The sequence below is a fragment of the Eptesicus fuscus genome, chromosome 7 (assembly GCF_027574615.1).
Source record: "Eptesicus fuscus isolate TK198812 chromosome 7, DD_ASM_mEF_20220401, whole genome shotgun sequence".
In the NCBI taxonomy this organism is placed as follows: domain Eukaryota; kingdom Metazoa; phylum Chordata; class Mammalia; order Chiroptera; family Vespertilionidae; genus Eptesicus; species Eptesicus fuscus.
The window spans coordinates 39,277,331-39,294,763 of NC_072479.1; positions in this window are offsets into that span (position 1 = coordinate 39,277,331).

Genomic DNA, 17,433 nt, shown 5'->3' on the forward strand with positions numbered 1-17,433 from the left:
CAGGCCTAAACGGGCAGTCGGACATCCCTCTCACAATCCAGGACTGCTTGCTCCCAACTGCTTGCCTGCCTGCCTGCCTTCCTGATTGCCCCTAACCATTTCTGCCTGCCAGCCTGATCATCCCCTAACCACTCTCCTGCCAGCATGATCGATGCCTAACTACCCTCCCCTGCCAGCCTGGTTGCCCCCAACGGCCCTCCCCTGCAGGCCTGGTCACCCATAACTGCCCTCCTCTGCAGGCCTGGTCCCCCCAACTGCACTCCCCTGCAGGCCTGGTTGCCCCCAACTGCCCTCCCCTGCAGGCCTGGTACCCTCCAACTGCCCTTTCCTGCAGGCCTAGTCCCCCACCAACTGCCCTCCTCTGCCAGCCCAGTCACCCCTAACTGCCCTCCCCTCCAGGCCTGATTGCCCCCCAACTGCCCTCCCTTGCAGGCCTGGTCCCTCCCAACTGCCCTCCCTGCTGGCCATCTTGTGGCAGCCATCTTGTGTCCACATGGGGGAAGCCATTTTGACCACATGGGGTGGCCTCCCCTGCAGGGGAGGGCAGTTGGAGTGACAGTCAACTTGAATATTACTCTTTTATTAGATAGGACTAGAGGCCCAGTGCACGAGTTCATGCATGAATGGGGTCTCTCAGCCTGGTCGGAGATCAGGGCTGTCTCTCCCAGCCCCAATTGGGGCAGATTGGGGCCAGCTGACTGGGGGGAGGGACCAAGGGAAGTTGGCCAGCAGGAGATTGGCTGTGGGAGCTCAATGACCACCAGGGGGCAGCTCCTGCATTGAGCGTCTGCCCCCTGGTGGTCAGTGCGGTCCTTCAGTCACTTAGGATTTTATATATACTAGAGGCCGGTTGCACGAAGAGATTCATGCAATAGGCCTTCCTTCCCTTGGCTTCCAGCACCAGTTTTCCTCCGGCACCCGGGACCCAGGCTTTTGCTCAGGCTGAGTCTGCCATCTTCGTCTTCATTGCAGACTCCAGAGTCTGCAGTCTTCATCTTCGCTACAGCTGGAGTGCTGCTCCTATAGATCCCTTCACGCCCCTCGCTTTCATAACGGGCGTCCTGCCCCGCCCAGCCACTCCGTGCTTGGAGCAGCTGAGAGGCTGCCATCATTGGCCTTCCGATTTGCATATTCCCTCCTGATTGGCTGGTGAGTGTAGAAAAGTGATGGTCAATTTGCATGTTTCTCTTTTATTAGTGTAGATATATAGATAGATATTGTAGCAGGTACTCCCATATCTTGGAAATGGACCATTCCTGTTCTTCTCAGTCCATATAAGACTGAAAACTACTCTGTGGTTTCCTTGATGATTTCCCTAAAGCCCACTCATGCAGGTTGTCAACAAACTCGATATTCTTCCTACTTTTACTATTCTTACTGTGATGTGAGGTGATCTTTGCCAGAGTTGCTCATTTATGTCACATTTATTACTCAGCTAATTTTTTAAAATCCTAAATCAGTTTATAGTGTCATAAAATTTGAACAAATTGTATGCCACACTTTTACACAAAATTGATCAACATATTTTATAGAAAAATTACCACACCATCTGTTTGAGCAGCACAGATAATGAATTAACAATTAAATTTAAAAATTTATATGCTAAGTAGTTTATTTTGTAATCTATAATCCTTTAAAAATTTTATTATACTTCATGTCCTTCTAAAAAGTTTAAAGATTTAATATGGCTAGCATAAGATATACTAAAAAAATAATAACATATAAATAGAAAATCAGATAATAGAGAAAGAAATTTAAAAGATGAGCCCAAATTTGCTAATCTGAAGGTTCCTAAAACCACAAAAAAATAATTTTATATATTATATATATATATATATATACACACACACACACATATATATATAATATGTGATATATATATATAATACATATATATATAAATAATGTAATATATATATATAAATAATGTGATATATATATAAATAATATATATATATAAATGTGTATATATACACATACATATACATATATCTCACATCTCTTGTGAATGCTGATAAAATAGACCTGGCTTTATATCTCTGGAATGGGTATTTGTAGTCATCTTGGTTATACTGATCATCAACTGGCATTGGTAATCACTAGTCCATGCTATCAATTTCATATCTTAATTATGAGAGCAGTACATTACTCAAGAAGAGCATTTGATATTGAAATGAGAAAACAAAACAAAAACCTGTGCTCATCCTAAGTATATATAGGCCATTTTGAAAAGAGTAGCTTAGATGGATGGAGACTTCAATTGTGGGAATTGTCTATGGAATATAGTTCTTCTCTGTGATAAGCCTGGTTATGAAATTGTGCTTTCTGAAGAAGAGACTGAAGTATACTTTTTAATAAAGCAGACTCAACTCAGCACATATTGTTGAGATAAAACAGTCTTCTTCGACAGATGGATTTGGATGAGCTTATTAGAAACTCTGTGGGAAACACCTTTTGGTGACTAAATCTATAGCTGGTTTCTGATGAAAATGTATTCAATAAATAAACCATTATGCAGTTCAATTGAAAACTTCATTGGTTTTCTGGAACTTCTCTTTTGGAGTCTCCCCTGAGCCAGTTCACAATAAATTTGCCACAAACAAAATTATGCTGATGATAGAGAATAAGGAATAGCATTTTGTTTCTTATTGATTGTGTGTATTTGTTTGTAATATTCTGATTAGATACTTTTAAAATTTATAATATTCTTTAAAATATAATATAGACACAAAATGCCCTATTTATAAAAAAAGAAATACATGTGTTTCTATAGAAATACAGCCTATCTACTAGATTAATTCATGAATATATATAAATATTTGTCTTGTTTGAATTGGATTCAATAGAGCCATACTCTATACCAATGAAAGCAAACAGAAAAGAACTTAAAAGAAAAACAACAACAACAAAAAGCCATTACCATCTTGGTTTGTAATGCATTTATTTGAGTAAGAAGTGTTATATGATATATTAAAGTGAATAAGATAAATTTCTTAATGGCATTATACCTGGAAAAATTATAGAAATATATAACAAAATATATTTAAAGGTATTTCCAACAGAGGTCATGACTAATAACAGTAATCATGCAAAAGTTTGAAGACTGAGAAATGATACTAGATAGGAAGATTAGATCAATGCTGACCATGGGGACTGATTGATCTCTAAAAGTTTCTGATAGTTATAAGACTGGATGATTCTGATTAATTCTGAACATATATTTATATACTGGCAATGTGAATATTTTATATTTACATGTACAAACATGCTTGTGCATCTGTCTCTACATGCAAAATGGACTCACATACACAAGAACTTAATACTCTATTTTAAATGGCATGTACATTGATTATTATTGCATTATATATTTTATGATGTTACACTGAGCTACAGTAGCAGCAGCACTGAAGATTGTGAGGTAATTTATATGCATTAGCTAATGATTTTAAAACTGTGCTATTAGCTCTTTGTATATTTGATAATAAAATACTGTGTCTTCAGATTTATTGGGGTGAAGATGAGATGTATGTCTCATGTGGCATTCCTTAAATTTAAGTTGCTTAGTTTGGAAAGGAACTTAAATATTCCTGATGTCAAGAGTGGAAATGTTTCACTGCACATTGGTTCTCCGTTAGATCTTTTCTCCCAGAGTAGGAAATCATGCAATATGATTTTTTCCAGAATGAAGTTTTTGTGCCTCTCCTAATAGATGTTGTGTTTATGGAGTAAGTCTTATTGTTTTGTTATTTCATGTTATCCTCAATGAATACTTAAATTGCTTTTATCACCACAGTCTACTCATATTAAAACCATTAGAATTATGTTTTGCATTTAATTCTTTTTACAAAATAAATTAATACATAGAAGGAAGGATAGAGTGTCTTTAGAAAAGAGACTAATATTGTCAAAAATAGCATATTAAAATAATTATATAGAAAATGGTGATAAATATTCATATCATAAAAGTTCTATAAATAACTTACTTCAATATAAAAATATAAGAATAAAAGGCAGCTTAATGTTAAATTAGTCCTAAGTTATACTGCTCAGGGATTTTACTTGTTTGGCTACTATAATAGGTGGCTGCATTTGTTATCTTGAACTTAAGAGATTGAGAACCCATTTTGGAGTTTTAGTTAATTGTCAAAATGCAAGCAAATATAAAGAAAGAATAAATATGACTTAGTATATACTACATGAAAAAAATGCAGCAGCTATACCAGCAAGTAAAGACATGTATATTAAAAAGAAAAATGTATTTTTACTACTAAAGTCCTTTAATTATAGGCTAGAAAATAAAGATGGCAGAGATTGCATTACATTAAAATTATACCTTTTCCTATCTTGATATTGTTGTTGTTAATCCTCACCCAAGAATATTTTCTCCATTGATTTTTAGAGAGAGGGGAAGGGAAGGAGGAAGGGGAAGAGAGAGAGAGAGAAACATTAATTCCTTGCCTCCTATATGTGTTCCTGACCAGGAATCAAACCAACAATCCTTCTGAGTGGGGGTCACTCTAACCACTGAGCAACAATGGCCAGGGATTGATTTTCCTTTTTATTATATGCCTATGGCACGTTAATGGAGTTAAAACATGAAAAGACAACCAGAGAATCATGGCAAATAAGAGTTTTTTTTTATGAAATCAGTCAATCCCAATATTATAGACACTGAGTTATTTTATGTCTAACATAGATTCAGTGGGGATAGACATTATTTATCTTTTAAAGTCTTGAAGATTAATAGTTGATATAAAAATGCTGCAATATTCAAAATCAAAGGCAGACTTACTTCATTTCACTTAAGATTCATTTGGAATAATCAATATTTTTAAATGGAAGTTTATTAACCCACTAGAGGCCCAGTGCACAAAATTTATGCACAGTGAGAGGGGGTATCCCTCAGCCCAGCCTGCACTCTCTACAATCTGGGACCCCTCGAGGGATGTCCAACTGCCCGTTTAGGACCGATTCCAGTAGGATCGGGCCTAAATGGGTAGTCGGACATCCCTCTCACAATCCAAGACTGCTGGCTCCCAACTGTTTGCCTGACTGCCTTCCTGATTGCCCCTAATTGCTTCTGCTTGCCAGCCTGATCACCCCCTAACCACTCTCCTTCCAGCCTGATTGTCCCTAACTGCCCTCCCCTGCCGGCCTGGTTACCCCTAACTGCCCTCCCATGCAGGCCTGGATGCCCCCCAGCTGCTCTCTCCTGCAGGCCCAGTTGCCTCCAACTTCCCTCCTCTGCCAGTCTGGTTCCTTCTAACTGCCCTCCCCTGCTGGCTATCTTGTGGTGGCCATCTTGTGTCCACATGGGAGCAGCCATCTTGTGTGTTGGAGTGATGGTCAATTTGCATATTACTCTTTTATTAGATAAGATAGAGGCCTGGTGCATGGGTGGGGGCCAGCTGGTTTGCTCTGAAGGGTGTCCCAGATCAGGGTGGGGGGTTCCTTGGGGCGTGGGGTGGCCTGGGTGAGGGGCCCGTGGTGGTTTGCAGGCTGACCACGCCCCCCAGTTACCCAAGTGGAGGCCCTGGTATCTGGGATTTATTTATCTTCTGTAATTGAAATTTGTAGCCTTGAGCGGAGGCCAGAGCTGCGGGATCTTGGCTTCCTCCATTGCCGGGGAAACCCAAGCCTCCTTCTCTCTCTGTGGCCACAGCCATCTTGGTTGGGTTAATTTGCATACTTATTCCTGATTGGCTGATGGGCGTGGCTTGTGGGTGTAGTGAAGGTACGGTCGATTTGCATATTACTCTTTTATTAGATAGTATTATTCTTGCAAGTAAGGAAAGTAGAAAAAAATACCACCATGAAGAAGACTTCTTAATCCTTTAAAACTACATTTTCTTTTTAAAAAAATATTTTTATTGATTTCAGAGAGGAAGGGAGAGGGAGAGGAAGAGAGAAACATCAACGATAAGAGAGACTCATTGATTGGCTGCCTCCTGCACACCCCCCACTGGGGATAGAGCCTGCAACCCAGGCATGAGCCCTGATGGAGAATCGAATCTTGACTTCCTGTTTCATAGGTCAACACAACCACTGAGGCACGCTGGGCAGGCAACATTTCCTCTTTTTATTAAAAATTTGAAACTGTCATTAAGGGGTTATAGTAAATATATCACAGCATGTCATTTCATAAACATATTTCAATGTATCATTTCAGAAATGACAAGAGAACTTATAACTTAATCCATTATCCCAGAATAGACTAAGCTTCCCCAAAATTTGAACATGAAAAACTATGTTTTGTCAAAAACAAAGCACAATAAAAACATCCCACAGAGTTAAGCACAAGGGAATAATGTCTATTCAGTTCAGGTTTTCACTTTCATTTCTAAAAACATTCGACATTCCTCCCTACAACTATAGTACATTTTTTCTATGCTGTCAAACATAGAGGCAGATACAGTATAGCCTTAATGTTTTGGTGCTTTTATAATAAAATATTTTATATTAGACATTTTTTCACAACATCATTAAATCTGCTGCAGAATTGCTATGGGCTTAATACAAATTTAGAAAGCAAAAGGAAAACATATTACTCCATGCACTGTTCCATCCACTGTCACCCATAGGCAAGAAAGCTAATGGCAAAATGCCTTTTTCTTTTCAAACTAAACTTGGTTCACTCAGAAAACAGATTCTGATCCTCTCACTACTTTAAACTTTTATTTTCATATATTTATTAGAATGCTTATTTAAATTATATTATGAGTTATGAAAATCTCAAAAGGATAAAAAAAGACTAATGTTTGCCATCAAGTGTTTCAAAGAGATGATAATAAGTGCTATTTCAAAAACACAAAATAAAGGTTTCATGTTCAAAAAAGCCTTGGAATCTCTGGGTCAAACAAAATATAAATATGCATAGCTTTAATATGCTAATTTGCTTTGTGACTCTCCAAGGTATAAAAAGCAGCATTTCTCAAAAAAAATTATGGGAACCTTTAACTTTCTAACTAGTTTCATTTATTTGTTTATGAATCTATTATTTTATAAGTGTTTACTATACTTTTTCTTTTCTGCATCTTACATTCCTTTATGGCAGAGAGACAGGAACTGATACATAAATTGAGTTAAATGTTGAGCAAAGGGCAGATGATATAATGAGAAAGGGAACTTTATAGTCACATAGGATCTCTATGGGGATGTAACATTTGAGTTGAGACTTGAATGATATTATTAACCCAGCCATGAAAAAAGTTGAAAAGGAAAAATGTAGCCAAAGGAATCAAAGGCAAGGAAGTGTTGTGTCTTTTGTTTTCCAGATAAAGAATGGAAGCTCCTATGACTTGAGCAGAAGGCACAGAGGGAGAAATAAGATATGAGGATGGAGAAGGAGGCAAATAGGTCACTTAAGTCATTGCAGGTCATGGTAAGGTGTTTGAATTTTATTATAAACAAAACACAAAGCCAGCTACTAGTAATAGTAATGCAAGGGAAGAACAAATGGATGTAAACTTGAAGAGGGAAGATTAGTACAACTAGCTACAGAGACTAGAACAGTGCCTGGCCCATAGTAAGCACCCTATAATTTTTGTTAAGACTCAGAAAGTGATGATTATTAGCTAGAAAGTATTTATTTAATATATAACTAAAAAGGAATATCAAATTTGGCAATTGTTCATCTAGATATGAATAATTCATATGAACAACTAAAATTTTAAAAAGAGATAAAGGAAATGGTTACACTGAGAACTCATTCTGAATATATTTATAGAGTTTAGAAATTAGTTTAGTCCTGTACTGGTAAAATTACTAATGCTTTACAAAAGTTTATTTTATTTTTCAGATTTATTTCACTGCATTTTATTGGTGAAGTAAATGTTTTGGTGCACTTTTACAAATTTGGAGATTCTCACAATATTTAGAATATATGTACCTTACAGTTGACAATTTGCAAATCAGTAAGCAAATAAGAGAGTCTCAAGAACATAAATTGTTCCTAAAACAGAATTTCTTATTTTATTTTAAGCAAAACTTTTTTTTAAATTTTATTTTTTAATATATTTTTTATTGTTGATAGTAGGTAGGGGCTGGGAGGAGAGGTGGTATGGGGGTGGAATGGGAGATATCTGCAATACTATCAACAAGCAAAACTTTTCTAAGTAACTTTAAGTTATAATAACATTCTTTATATCAACTAGTTTACTCTAAAATAATCTTGAAATGTATATATTTATGTACTAATTTTCATGCAGAAATTTACTAACTGTGCAAATATGTAATATAGAGGTAGAAAAAATATCTAATTGCACAGAAATACCCTTCCATATTTATTGTAAATATCTTTAGTTAAAGTTACAACATAATCACATATAAATAAACTAGTAGCCCTGTGCACGAATCTGTGTGCCAGTAGCTCACCAGTAGCTCACTGCTGCCCTCCAGTAGCTCTCTGCCCACTGCCCCGCCCTCCTGTAGCTCCCTCCGCCCCCCTAACCCCTCCTCCTCATAGCTTGCTGGCTTGCCCCCTCCTGTAGCTCTCCGCCACCCACTTGTAGCTTGCTGCCCCACCCTCCTGCTAATCCGTGATCCAGTAGTTATGCAGTCTTTCATTACGCTTCATGGCGTAACGACCATTTGCATATTACATCTTTATTATATAGGATGTTTAGTTAGCTAGCAATTATAGCATAATAATTACTATGTTCATGAGGAAAGTGACATATGAAAATATATTTTAATAGTTTCAGACTCATGAATATGCTTTTCTTATTAAATGTAGCTAATTTCAAATTGATTACAAATACATTTTTAACTTCTAACTTCAGATACTATTAATTGCTTATTCAGAAGGCACTATGATATTTTTTAACTCATAGAAAATATAAGTTTAACAAATAAATTTAAACATTTGGAGAGAAAAAATTATTTATTTTTATGCATACAATAGTTGAATAAAAAATAATTTGGCAGATAAAATCTTCACAATTGTGTTAATTTCTAATCACCAGCATTTGTCTTTTAAGAAATTTTTGGGCTAAAGATTATATAATCCAATATTGACAATATTAGACTTAAATACTTTAAAGTTAAGATTAGTGTTGGCCAAAAACAAGGACAGGGCCAGTGTGGCTTAGTTGGTTGGGCATAGTCTTATTTGCTGAGGAGTTACCAGTTTGATTCCCTGTTAGGGCACATGCCAGACTTGTGGGCTCAATCCCCAATAAGGGGTACGCAATTTCTCTGGCATTTGATGTTTCTCTCTCTTCTTTCCTCTCTCTGGAAACCAATGAAAATATTAAAAAATAAAATAAGGTCAGGAATATTAACTGTGATTATCATTTTTAATTACTTAAATGTTTCTTTTGGAGATCTATGTTAACCCATAGGTTACTATAATTACTATATTCAGAATCACGATTACAAAATTATGATCTTAGGTCATTATTGAAGTAAAATAAGAAAAATGATATATAATTTTAATTATAAAATATTTGAATTCCACTTAGATATTCTTAGGGTTTTATTTGGTAGAAAGCACCAATAGGTCTTTTATTTACTACTAGAGGCCCAGTGCATGAAATTCATGCACAGATAGGGTCCCTAGGCCTGGCCGGTGATCAGGGCCGATCGGGGTCTTCCAGCTGCCGGCCAGGGCCTTCCTTCATTCTGCACCACCTCTTGGTGATCAGAGCACGTCATAGCAAGCGATTGAACTCCTAGTCTCCCTGTTGAACTCCCACAGGGAAAATTTGCATATTATGCTTTTATATATATATATATATATATAGATTACTCTTAAATATTATTATAGCTAATCAAGTCATTTGAATGCAGGATACTCTTTTTAAAATTTTTTTAATGATTTGTGAGAGAGAAAAGGAGAGAGTGAAAGAGAAAGAAACATTGATTTGTAGTTCCACTTATTTATGTGTTCATTGGTTGATTCTTGTATATGCCCTAAGTGGTGATAAAACCCACTAACTTGGCCTGTCAAAATGACACTCTAACCAACTGAACTACCCGTCCAGAGTTGAATGCAGGAGTCTTAACATTGACCCTGAATGTGAATGATGTAAAGTCTTGGAAATAAAAATAATAATTCTTACCTCCAAAGTTGTTGTGAAGATTAAAAAATAAATAAAATGTACTTTGCATGTTAATGTGCTTTGCATATTTTAGAGATTAATTTATTATTATTGTTGTTGTTGTTGTTGTTGTTATTACATGAAAAAACCTGGCTAAAAGGACGTAGGACCTTCTGCTTTTTAAATGGTTGCTTGAGTATTACAGAAACTTGCCTCCTTCACAGTCTTTCAGTGATGCTTATTATGAATTCATCTGGGAAGAGAGAAATTCTTGTGAAATTGATAGTAGCTACTGACCAGTAGATAGCATCTATTTATATATATATATATATATATATATATATATATATATATATATACTAGAGGTAAAGGTCTGGTGCACAAAATTTGTGCATGGGGGCGGGGTTCCCTCAGTCCAGCCTGCACCCTCTCACAATCTGGGACCACTCAGGGGATGTCTGATTGCTGGTTTAGGCCTGATCCCACAGGAATTTCTTTGGGATCGGGCCTAAACCGGCAGTCAGACATCTTTCCTGCAATCCAGGACTGCTGGCTCCTAACCATTCGCCTGCCTGCCTGATCGCCCCTAACCAATCGCCTGCCTGCCTGATTACTCCTAACTGCTCTCCTGCCTGCCTGCATGCCTGATCACCCCTAATTGCTTGCCTACCTGTCTGATTGCCTCTACTCTCTGCCTGCCTGCCTGGTCACCCCTAACCATCTCTGCCTGCTTGCCTGATTGCCTCTAACCACTCACCTGCCTGCCTGATCATCCCTAACCACTCTGCCTCAACCCTTGCCACAGCGGCTTCATCTGGAAGGATGACTGGAATGATGTCCAGAAGGTTGTTTGGCTGTCTGGTCTAACTAGCATATTATGCTTTTATTATTTATAGATATACTAGAGGCCCAGTGCACCCTCTCCAATCTGGGACATCCCTCTCACAATCTGAAACTGCTGGCTCCCAACCGCTCACCTGCCTGCCTGCCTGCCTGATTGCCCCTAACCACTTCTGCCTTCCAGCCTGATCACCCCCTAGCCACTCCCCTGCAAGCCTGATTGATGCCTAACTGCTCCCCTTCCAGCCCAATTGCCCCCAACTGCCCTCCCCTGATGGCCTGATCACCCCCAACTGCCCTCCCCTGCTGGCCTGGTCATCCCTAACTGCCCTCCCCTGCTGTCCATCTTGTGACCACATGGGGACAGCCATCTTGTGCGAGGGCATGACAGGCAATTTGCATATTACCTCTTTATTATATAGGATATTACGTACATAAAGGATGTGTGAAATATTTTTTCCACATTATTAAATATCTAAACTCTATTTGTATATTTTAACAAATAAATTCTAGAATGAATGTAATTGGAAAGAAGTGAAATTGGAGAGTGAGTAAAGGTGTTTTTTTTAAATAAAGTGTTTTATTAAGAACATATAGTTTAAGTAATTAGTGGTAGAGGGAAACACAAGATCAGGCCATGAGGTTCCTTTCAAGCCAAATTATTCTTCTTTGGAACTCATTCTCAGTAAAAGGAAAATTATCAATAGACTGACTAAAACCATATGGTGAAAAAATCGGGTTCTGAAATAAAATATATACTGAACCTGAAAATACAGAATAGCAATGATCTTTTATGCTGAATATGGTTTATTTTGAGAAGGGTGATTTCTGACAAGCACATCTGATTTAGGAGAATGCAGTAAACTAGCAATGTTGAAATTATATCCTTTTTAAACACAGTAGGAAATACTTTTCCTTCTATCAACTTCTGTCAAAAGTTTAGAGCATCTAATTAGGGGAATGTTTTGCAATAAACATTTTTTTTTTTAAGTTGCACCACCAATATTCTAAACTACTTTAGTCTTGCAATTTGATACAATTACAAAGAAAATATCTTCCAAAGCTTTCGAATATTTTTTCAGGATGACACATTGAAATATTTTTTATAATACTATGTTTTTAGTGCCCACATTTCTAAGTTACATTAATTTATCAACATCCTTGGACCTAAAATATCAGCGCTCGACTATTAAATGGATACACTGCAAATTTATATTATTTTATATTTCTGGACATATTTACAATATCCAAGCAATACACAGATAATTAAATCCTTTGTCTGGTCTGTTTTCTAAATTTAGAAATTTACAGAAGAGCAAGCTCTAAAAGTCTCCAAAAATATTTTGGAATGACTTTGGCTCATCTGTGATAGCTGAAAAAAAGAAAAGAAAAATAAATCATGTGAAGGACTTCATCATACTCACAGAAATCAGTGATAGGACTGAAATGAAAATGACACAGAAGTGAGGAACCTGGCTCTGGAATCTCACTGCTGACATTTAAATTCCATCTCGGCCACTGACTGCTATGTGACTTTAGGCAAATTATTTCATCCCTCTGTGAGAATATTTCCTCGTCAGTAAAATGAGAGTTACATGATCGTTTGTTTAAGTGAATAAATTTTGAGAATTCGATGAAGTAATATCCACGTACCAAGATATGTACTTAACACAGAATAAATACTCAATAAACATAAGCTATTATTTTCTTTTAAATAGGTATAAAATACAGAAAACAATACATCTAATTCTATTGCTTCGTATCTAAAATCTAAATACTGAATAATTTCTTATGATACCTTATGGCTATACTTATAGCTCCTCCCCACTCCCCCACCCCCCGCCCTATTGTTTCCTCTGAAGTTATTCAGAAATGCATTTCCTTTAAGCAAGTTCTAATGGCTGTCACTATGATTTAAAGCTTTCTACAGAATCTTTCACATAGGGTATAGCTGCCTAAATTACTTTGGACCCAATTTTAGATAAACTGCCATAGCAAGTGTTGAATAAATGCATGAATAAGCAAAGTAAAGCAAAACAGATATTTAACATTTGTGACTGGTGTTATCTTTCTGGAGTGTTTGAATAAAAGTAGTTTAAGTTGGTTAATTAGGTTCCCCAGCAAAAGTTCAGAAACATTACATTACATTCATCATCTCTGTAAAAGCTTGTCACTGAATTACCTGAGAGAGAGAGAGAGAGAGAGAGAGAGAGAGAGAGAGTTCAGATCAATTCCAGATGCATTTCCCTCCAAGACACCATCTCATCTTTTAACACAATGATACTGAAGTACAAGGTGAAACTCCATATTAAAATACATTTAGGCCTGCAGGGTTTTTCAGCAGAAACATTCCATAATGTAAATGATGTCTTGGTAAAATTAAATTCTATTCTATTGCCATGATATAGATTCTGATTATACATATGAGTTATTAAACTGAATGAGTATCTTTTAAAAAAAAACTACATTTGGTACAATTAAGCTGACAAAGTGAAAATTGGAAGGAATGGCGAAATTCCACAACATGCAGCTGAATTTGAAATGCAGGTGAGTGTATAAAGCAAATGGAAGTATGGACTACACATGGGAAGACAGTGACGTCCCGTTCTCCTTTATACCCTCTCTTCCCACCAGGTATGAAAAGTACAAAGTGTCCTTACAAAGCTGTGGCTGGAATAATATTACAAGATAATTTCATTTTAGCAGTATTGTCTTCAAAACCATTATTTAAATAACCTTTAATTAGTGTGTGTGAATAATATCCTCTTAATCCACTATGATTTGCTTGAGGCAGCCTTAGCAGATAACTCAGACATTGGTACTGAAACTACTTGTTAATATCCAATATTATAAATGCTTTTACTTAGCCGATTGCAAACTTTGAATGCAAATTGACCACAGGGTGAAATCCATAAAGTGCACCCAAATGCTAAATGAGATCAAAGAAAAAAAAGCCGTAAGAAAATATACAAATCAATAAAGTGATGAAAGACGGCTAAATGTAAAAGTTATTATTATCAATCATATGCACCAAACTCACTTTTAAAATGTCAAAAGGAAAGTTGAGCATTTAAAAGAAAGAAAAACATTGGTACTTCATTAATCTAAAAAAAAAAAAAAAGCATACTTCTCTTCTCTGGAAAATGAAATACTTGCAACTTTACGCTATTCTCATAATTACAAAAAAGCCTTTATTGATAGTTGAATCATTTGAAAACCTTCCTTGGTCTGTTTAGCTTATCTTCAATCATGACAGATTTAGTTGATTTCAAACACTAAATATTTTTCATACAATTTGAGGGAAATGTTTGAGCCCTTGGAAACTCAATGTCTATGGAAAAGTGTATTTACTGACAAGAACCAGTTTGGGTATTAAGCCACACCTTTATAACAAAGTTAAAAAAACACACCAAACAGTCAATTTAAATTTGGAGCGCTGGCTCTCGACCACACACATTCTCAATATCAAGCCATCAGAGCCAATTGCTGCTAAGAAGTTGAACTAATTAAAAATGTTGTTTTTTGCTAACACTGTGCTTACAATTTGCTAAGATTTTATTATTACTACTAGAGGCCTGGTGCACAAAATTTGTACACGGGGGAAAGGGGTCCCTCAGCCCAGCCTGCACCCTCTCCAATCCGGGACCCCTCGGGGGATGTCTGACTGCCAGTCTAGACTGACAGTCGGACATCCCGCTCCCAATCCAGGACCACTGGCTCCTAACTGCTCACATTCCTGCCTGCCTGATCACCCCTAACTGCCCCCCGTGATGGCCTGGTCGCCCCCAACTGCCTCCCCACCAGCCTGGTCTCCCCTAACTCCCCCCCCCCCCACTGACCTGGTTGCCCCCAACTATCACCCTCTGCCGGCCTGGTCACCCCTAACTGCCCCCCCTGCTGGCCTGGTGTCCCCACGCAGCCCTCTGTTCAGTCATTTGGGCATCCCTCACTAACCCCCCTGCCGGCCTGGTTGCCCCATGCAGCCTGTTCGGTCATCCGTTTGGTTGTTTCGGTTGTGACAGTCGCTTAGGCTTTTATATATATAGATATTTTGGCTATCCAGTTGTCTCATGTCCAGCCAGATGATTGGCTGTGACTTCAGCAGATGGGCTATGGATTTTCTACATAAACACAGACACCAGTTTCTCCCAAGGTGTTCTCCAGTTCCAAGTTCCAGCCTGCCACTTTGAATTTTATTCTTCCTGGCTCCTTTTTTACCTCTTCATTTCTTAATTTTCTATAGCCATAGGTATTCCATTATTCAAAAGCACTATTTTCCCGTTTCACTCATTAGGCGGCATCTACCTCCCCATAGTTTCACAGCCATTGCAGATGGGTTGAGGGTCATCACCACAGTTGGGATGAAACCTTTGTGTTGCTCAGCTTCTTGCTCCTGGAGAGCTTGTTAGAAATCCAGGCTATATCCCACCCAGGCCTATTGAATCAGAATCTTCCCTTTAATAAGCTCCCCAGGTGATTCAATTACACATTAAAATTTACAAAATACTGAAGCTAACACAGTTCATTCAGCTGAGAAGTTCAGATAACCCTTATCTGTATAACCCCAAGTTGGTGCAGTGGGAAGTGGGTGGGGAGAGAGGGAACGGGTACAGGGAGGCTGTACTCTCTCCGCTGTGCAAGATACAGTTGAAAAGCGTTAGATAAGCCCAGTGACCACCAAATCATCCAGGTCTCTGAAACAGAGGTCTCCAGCACACAGTGCTGCTCTATCACACATGATCCATGCATAGTATGTTACTATCATACACAGATATCTGAAGTAGATACAATACTAAATTTTTCTATAAAATTTGTAGTAAGTAAACATTTCCAAAACCAAGCTTCATTTTTTGAAAACCTACCAAACACTATTTCACTGTTTGAAACCATGCTCACCAACCAAGTGAACCCAGAAGACCCAGCATTCAGGAGAGAAACATGTATTTTTAGAAACTGAAAACTGGAAATTAATACATAGAATAATTTTAGGAAGCAACTATCCACCCCATCCACCCCTTCCATTATGTATGTGACTGTGTGTGTGTGATGTTTTTAGGACTGTCTCATTTTCAACACTATGCACTTTCAACATTCACAAAATACTTAGGGAGAAGCCTATTTCAAAACAGAGCTCAGACTCAGAGCTGAAATTTTGAATTCTGTCCCAATCTGAACCACTGATTGCATCTACAAAGCAATAGCAACTGCAAAATAAGGGTGTGAAAACAGTGTATAAAATATGTGTAGCCCATGTCTACCACAATGAAATAAAAAGGCTATATTTCAAAACATGGCACTCCATTTTACTAAAGGTGTGCACTGCCATTCTTAAAATAAATATTCTGTGCTCCTGATGTAACTTTCACAGGCATATGGTATATGTCTACACTGAAGTTTTGATGCAGTACTATTATTTTTCACTGTAGTTTCACAATGTGCACTAGTATGTAATTTTTGTATTTATAGAAAAATGCAATAAATATATTTTCAGTAAAATGCAATGAAGGAAACTTAAGTTGAGAGAGTAATAAAAATTAATCAACTTTTTTCTTTACAGGTATATGCCTAAATTATTATTTAAACATTAAACTTTATTACTAACAGTTCTACTCATTATAATTCCTTTGGAAACTTTCTAAGGAAAATTATTATAAAAAATAAAAGTTTCTTTCTGAACTTTCTATTGTTATAAAAAATAAATAGTTGTTATTGTTTCATACCTTTGGAATTTGATATTTTTTCTCTCACAGAGTAATACATTTCTATCATAATTTCCAGAGGAAAGTTGACTAGCTATTTGAAATTATGACTGACTAAAAAATATTATAGATCAATATTGACTCATAAAATGCATGGGTACTTTAAAGACTATTTTTTGTTGTTGTTTGTGCATGAATCCTTCAAATACTGTTTTTTGTTTGTTTGTTTGTTTTTCTTTAGTGAAAACAAAGCCCTCATTATTGACTCAAGTAATATTTTAAAAATTTTTCAGGACTTCTCTAAACATCTTTGATAAATAAAAATGGGTTACTAAATGTATATATCTCAAACTTGATGAATAAGCAAATTACAAATTGTAATTGATTAAGCTTATAATCTATGTGCAAAATAGTCATAAAATACTACAAATATATGTGATATGTATATGAATCTTAAATTTGCTTGTCTAGTGATACAAATCTGGGTCATTGAGACCAAAGGGAGAAGTCCTGATCCCAGATATAGCTGATGTGTGATTTCTCCTATATCATTTTGCTCCTCACAATGAAACCTTTGATTATGTGTTTATCACCAGTATGAACTGGTCAGTGCCTATGCCCCTAGAAATGTGAGTACTGTTCGACATGGTATATTCAATTGTATTCACTTCTGATAACACTGACAAATATGAAAGAAGTATTTTGTCTCAGATGTTTTAAGACCCTAGATAAGTGGAAGCTTAGAGTAGCCAAACAGGAAATAAGGACCTTCTGAGAGCAAGGACCAGCTCTTTCCTCCTCTACGTAACTAGAGAAAACATCTAAGGGCAGTGTCTTACAATGAAAGCCACACG